Source organism: Passer domesticus, chromosome 22 (genome assembly GCF_036417665.1).
Source record: "Passer domesticus isolate bPasDom1 chromosome 22, bPasDom1.hap1, whole genome shotgun sequence".
Classification (NCBI taxonomy): domain Eukaryota; kingdom Metazoa; phylum Chordata; class Aves; order Passeriformes; family Passeridae; genus Passer; species Passer domesticus.
In genome coordinates, this window is record NC_087495.1 from 5,781,430 (window position 1) to 5,788,333 (window position 6,904).

The 6,904-nt window shown below is 40.8% G+C and overlaps 1 protein-coding gene across 1 annotated transcript in view; it reads left to right on the plus strand.

Moving 5' to 3' along the window:
- Positions 1-6,904, plus strand: part of CFAP74 (cilia and flagella associated protein 74) — a 70,564-nt gene that overhangs the window by 1,880 nt on the left and 61,780 nt on the right. The window lies entirely within an intron of this gene.

Below are 6,904 nucleotides of genomic sequence, written 5' to 3' on the forward strand. Positions count from 1 at the left end.
AACTGCTGCAGCCTGGGAGTCTGATGTGAATTGTCTTTTTGACTCGAAGTTATGAGTTCTCCGAATATTGCCCACTATTTCCTGGCACTGATGTAAATTCCTCTCAGGCTGTACATCCGCACGTTTCCAGCAGATGGCAAGAGATTCCCAGGCAACTCGCTGGGAATCACGCTTGTGCAGCCTATGCTGACAACTCGTACATCTTTATTTAGTGCTCCAGCGAGTCGAAAACTCTTAAATCAGCTTAAAAGGAAGAAAAAAAAATCTTCGGGTTAATGATTGCATTAGTCCAAAGGACATTTTGGGCCACCAGAGACAAGGTACTTATCAGTTTCTGGCAAGGCTGACCAGAAAACTCCTCCCTCCCAAACGCTCCAATGAAAAACATCATTATAGCAGCTACTTCTTCAAGACAACTGTTACAAAAAGGGGCAATTGGTGCTAATTTCACCTCGGCAGAAGACAGGTAACCAGGTAGTACTTCAATTCATGACTCAAAATACTCAGCTATATTAGGACCTTTCAAGTTTCCAAGGTTTTAAAAATTTAGTAGGGATTAGAATGATGCTTTCACAAGGTGAACTAAACAACAAAGAAATTGAGAGGGACAGCTCGTATCTCCAGGTGCATGTGAAGTGTGAGTGACCAGTTCTGGATCACAGGATGCCTCCCAGACCCAAGGTGCCACCACCAAAAACTGGGGTTGGTTTGACAGTGCCAAGTGCCTCCTGCAACCTGACATCAGGAGCCTGGCCTGGTGAGCTTTGTTTGCCAGGGAAAAGGAGCAGTGTTCGTGTTCAGGGGCCTGTGGCTAGAGGAGGCCAGCTGGCTGCTGAAATTCCAAACGGATCAGGATCCCTCCCAGAACCAAGGTGCCACCACCAACAACTGGGGTTGGTTTGACAGTGCCAAGTGCCTCCTGCAACCTGACATCAGGAGCCTGGCCTGGTGAGTTTTGTTTGCCAGGGAAAAGGAGCAGTGTTGGTGTTCAGGGGCCTGTGGCTAGAGGAGGCCAGCTGGCTGCTGAAATTCCAAACGGATCAGGATTCCTCCCAGAACCAAGGTGCCACCACCAACAACTGGGGTTGGTTTGACAGTGCCAAGTGCCTCCTGCAATCTGACATCAGGAACCTGGCCTGGTGAGCTTTGTTTGCCAGGGAAAAGGAGCAGTGTTGGTGTCCAGGGCCCTGTGGCCCGCAGTGGCCGGCTGCCTGCTGAAATTCCGAATGGATCAGGATTCCTCCCAGACCCAAGGTGCCACCACTGGCAACTGTGGCTGGTTTGACAGTGCCAAGTGCCTCCTGCAAACTGACATCAGGAACCTGGCCTGGTGAGTTCTGTTCCCCAGGGAAATGGCCGGGTTTGGTGTCCAGGGACCAGTGGCCCAGGGTGGCCTGGGATGGCCGGCTGCCTGCTGAAATTCCACTACCAGTTCTGTATCACTTTAGAATAAAAATGCCTCCCCATAGAATGTCTCTTGAGCAGATCAAACCAGCAGCATGTGCAGTCTGCTCTCCAGCCTACTTACTCCCTTCTTTTGCCAGGAAGAGACTAGATATTGTTTCCATTGATATAACTGGCAGTGATATCCTTGGGTGCAGTGGGAATGGATTTGGGCCAGATGCCACAAAGTTTGGATAAAAATAAGAAGAAGAGCATTAATATATTTGAGCATAAACTAGAGTAAAGCAAATATTCTTCATAATATCAGAAATCACCATGGCAATTCTTTGTAGATTTTCTTGCTGGCTTGAATATTAGTGTTTTTCTAGCCTGTGTTAAAATAGACAAAATGAATAATGTTTCAAGACTATTTTAAGCAAACACCACCCTTACTTGTCTGTCTTATATAAGACAGAAGCAACCAGAAACTGACTCTCTTGTTGACACCTCATTAGCCAGGAGGAGAAAGAATTCTATGAGTAGCCCAAACTACACATCTTTAAAAGCAACTAAACCCAAACCTTTGTGCTTCAGTATTTACTTTTTCAGGATATTTTAACAACCTGTTTGATTTTACAATACTATGTGCACTGTAATTGATAAAGAAAATGTAGAACCTCCTATAATTCCTATATTTGCACATACAAGCTTGTATATGTAAAAGTTTCACCCAAAAAGATGAGGGTAGGATAATCTTAAATATATCTGTAAAAATTGTAGTTAAAGATGTACAGAAATAGTTATTTTGTATTTGTTTAAAGCTGGAAGAAATACAGCAATAAGGGAAGAACAGCCTGGATGGAACATTATACCAGATGTTTTACAGATTACTCTGTATTTCATCACCCAGTCTTTATTTAATCTTAAGGCTGTAGTAATTGTAATACTGCAATAGCTCAATGGCCTATATATTGTTTTGCTGCTTCCAGCCCTGCCTGCTCCAATTGGCCAAAGCTGGCCAATTGTTTATTACTGTGGAAAGAAAAATGTTCTCCCTACTGCACTTGGTAACCCCATGAATGAAAACTAAGTTTGTGGTATTTGTGCTGCTCTTCTTGAGATTACTTACCCAACAAGCAACTAATGCAACCTGGATTTGATAGTAACTTATGTTACCCAGCAACTCTGTTAGAGATGTTTGGGCCAAAATTAGGAAGAAGAGTTTCTTTAAGAGTGTGGTGAATTTGAGGCATGACTCAAACTATCTTTTTCTCTTTATTGCATATATGGGGTTAGCAGTGTGCAGTGCAAGAGAGTGAAACAGGGAGGAAAGAGTGTGTTTGTGTGGGAGTGTGCTGCTTAATTATCACAGGGCTGAGTTTCTTGCCTTTTATGTAATAATCATTGGAAGGTGCAAAGGTTTGGCAGTTGAGATTTTCACTCTCCCTGTTTTTCATACCTGGACAATAAGATTATATTAGTTTTACCTAACATTTCTTGTGCCAAAGAGAATGAAAATCCTCTTCCCCTTTCCAAAAGGATAAAAAATGGAAAGAGAACTGAGGATCAAATGAAATAGAAGTATTCCAAGAGTTAAAGAAAAGATAAGTTTCCAGAGGTTTCCAGTGTCTCAGAAATGAAGAATATTTGGATTCACTTTTTTGGACCAATCTTTTCACGGAACAGTGAACTCCCAATAACATCTGATTAGTTCTGTTCCTGCTATATTTTCTGACAGTCTGGGCTTGACTGTCTTCTCAGATTTGTTTTTACTGTGCAGAACTTAGTAAAAGAAATAGCTGTGGCACAAAGCTGGTATAAGGAGAGAGCAGATCCCTGATGCATTATGTAATGAGGGGCTTAGATCCTCAAATTAATTCTATTTAGGACACAGTGCCTTTCTCATCTATCTACCAAATCCATCCAAAAATACATATTCCTTGCCAAATTTGTCTTCAGTTTTCATTAGGAAGAATCAGCTCTTTATGTTTGTAACAAATATTGCACACAATGTTATTTTAGTATCAAACAGGCTTTCAACCAAGTGGTTTAAGCTGCTGTAATAAACAGGGCAGGAGGGAGTTGCTTCTGATTTTTTTCTTAAAAAAAATATTCTCAGAAACCTTCAATAAGCTTTTTGTTATCTGTTCTGCTTCAGAGACAAATACACAGGGTGCTGTTTTCCTCCTAACGAGAAGTGCTTTTCCAGGGTAATCACTGGGAGTATTTAAAATCAGAGCAATCGTATTAAGTGTTTTGTTGTCCCAACAGCAGAAGCCTCATTGAGCTAAATTGGTTTCGCTACATTATCTATTGGATTAGCAAACCAGTTCAAAACTGATGTGAGAGCTTTAACTGGGATAAATGCTTTCATTTTTACCCAGAAACAGGACAGACATTTCTGGTTTTTAACCTCTTCATAGTGCTGTCACTATTAGTGCCAGCATTACATTCAAACAAATGCAGTATCTTGCTCTTCTTCATCTTTCATCTTGTGCTTTCTGATTCTTTCCAGCCTCATGAGGCAGCAATAGCTATTTTTTCACATCAGCACAGCAGTGTGCATAAGTGCCCCCCAGAAAGCTCTCATGAACACACAATGGTTCTTCCTCTTCTCTTGTCAAGGCCAAAGGAGAGTTTTGCGAACCCTTGGGCACTGAAAAGGCAGGATGTCATTATGGGCTGAAATCTCTAGGGTCATTCTGATTTTCCTTCTAATGCATTTTATCTTCCAGTTCAATAGTTGGAATGCCTATTTTGTCCGTTTATAGAAGCTCCAATTTCTGTATATCTACATTTTATTAACACTTCACATTTAGAATGATTACATTAACACATATCCCACTCTTTTTCTCACAGACACGCCAGTCCATAGAGCAGTACTATAAATTGCTGAAAGGAACACAAATGCTTTCAGGTGCAGCACAGAAAAAGTGCCTTCTCATCTGTCACATACTTTTTTTATGGCACTAGTACAACCCATCCAAAGTCAGCATTCAACTGACATCAAATCTGCCTTATTTCACTTTATTAAAGGCATCGTGAAATTAGAGTTGAATAGGGAATTGTCTTTAGATGTTACTAGGTCTAAAGCAGTAATGTCTGAGGATTTTTAAATATGATGATTTTAAATTAAAAAAAAAAAGTGAAGCACATACAAAAGCATAGAAGATTCAAATTTATGCAAAACTCCAATCAATTTCACCATATTCCTGTACTGAAATGTCTCCTCAAAAGTTTGAATGGCATCTGAATTTTCAGTTTCTGGCCTTGGAAACCAATTTAAGAAAATCTCCCTCTTGTTGATGGAGGTGTTTTGTCTTGTGCTACTCAAGCAAGTGCAACAACAGCAGCTGAAACTCCTGTTCTCCCCTCAGATCCCTTGTTTCTGGACGGACACGTTGCCATATGTGTGCTCACAGGGTGCTTCTCCAACTCCCTGCAACCTTCTGAGATATTTTTTGCCTTTATTTATGCTTCTGTCTACATCACTGTAGGTAGTCTGACATTCTGGCTTTGGGGTTTTTTCAGGAGATTGCTGCCACCTTTTACTTTGATCAGGCACACTGAGCTGTGCACCTTGAAGATCTGCAGTCAAACTGGAGAGAAAATTCACTGAATAAATCTTCTGGAGCAGTCAGCAGGACAGGCAGCCTGTGACTGTCTCCCAGATGGAGAAGCAACTAATTTTGTCCAATAACCCCATGTGATCAGTCAGTTGGCTGCAGTGAAAGGAGTTATGTCAGGTGCACAGTTACAAACTATTACTGCTGAAATAATTAGATTGGACATTGCCTTTATAATATCTGCAGCCACCTTCTTGCTAATTACTCTCAATAACTGGCCACTCCACACCAGAGGGACTGTGCTTCCTTCTCTGCTCTTTGGTAACTTTAATTCCAAAATCGTGGATTATTTTCTTGTGATTTGCACTCCTCAGGAACTTGCTGTGAATATTCCTCCAGCTGGATTTAGTCAATAATTTCACTCTTAGCAGAAGTTACTAACATTGACAGACTGCATAATAAACTAATAGCTGGAGAAAACAGTGGGATATAAAAAGGATGGATTCTGCTTTCCCACAAAAAGTTAATCTGATTTTAAACTAAAGATTATTTCTGATTTTTGCAAGTGTAGCAGACAAGGCGGCGGCACTGTGGTCTTTCTAAAGGATGTCATATTTTTGTGGTGATGGATCATGGAAAAAACAACAACTCTAGTAAGGAAAAGGCATTGTAAACTCATGCTTCTGCTGCTTTTATTCCACTCTGCATTAAATCATTATATAGAGCAGTAGGATTTATTCAGAAGAAGGCAGAAGAGGTTGCGTTTCCTTGGAGAGAAAGTGATTACGACCAAAAACACACTTAGAAAAAAATATAGTGTATTTCTGAAATGCAGCATTCCATCAGCATCAGGAACAAACAATACGAAAAACAAATTAGACAGAGGAGAAGCAGGAGGGAAAGAAAAAAGCTTGATTACCTGAATATATTGAAAGAAATGCAGATTTTCATTTGTTTTTCGGGGTAAGGTGACATTTGGGTGATACTTGGCCTTAATTCAGTATGTGAGCCTCAGAAACAGTGGTAAATAGTACCATGAAAGCTCTGATTGGATGCACTTACCTAGCTGGAGGACAGCAGGTTTTGATTCTCCTGAAGGGCTTTTCTTCTGTGAAACTCAAAGATACAGGAAAGAAATCATTACAGCAATTGTTCAGATGATTCAGTGGAAGGTCTTGACTGAGCTTCCCCAGCAGCTCCGTGGGGAGGTGTGGGAGCAGAATCCAGGTGTCAATGCAGGCTGGGTTGGTGAGGGCTGGGTGGAACAATCCAGCTTGATGTCACCTGGGGTTTTCCAGCTCTCTGTTGGCTGATGGCTTTTCCATGATAACAGAAACTAAAGATTGACATGAACCTAAGACCTACAGTGCAGCATATTTTCTATTACAGCCCAGTTCAAGATAATTACTTTTCTTCAAAGCACTCTCTTACTTGGCTGATACTGAGCAAATCTTATTCTAAGTTACAAATCAGTGCTAAAATGTTTTATCTTTCAGTGCTGGTCATATGAAATGAAACTTTAAATCACAGCTGAGTTAAGGCAGGAGGAATGTGCACATACTCCACTGGGATCAAATCCTCCTTTCAACTCTATTGCAGTTATTAATTGTCAGCCACACGTTCAAGAGCCCCATCCTAAATGCCAGCAAAGCTCTTCTCTCACCTACAGCTTCTGGCTCAGTCTCTCTCCATGCTCCTTTCCATTGCAGCTTTCAGCCTCTTGCTTTGCTTCCTCCTTTCCCTCTCCTTCAGTTCACCTATTCTTTTGTGGCAGTCTCTATTTTTAAAACAACCTCTCACTTTCAAGGCAACAATATCCTGAAAATAAATTGCCCTTTTGTAAGGTATTACATTGGCTTCCTACATTAACAATATTACAGTCGTTTTAATCCATATTCCAATATATTTACTGTGGAGATTTTAGAGAATAATTGTGAAACTAGTTTGTGGTGAGT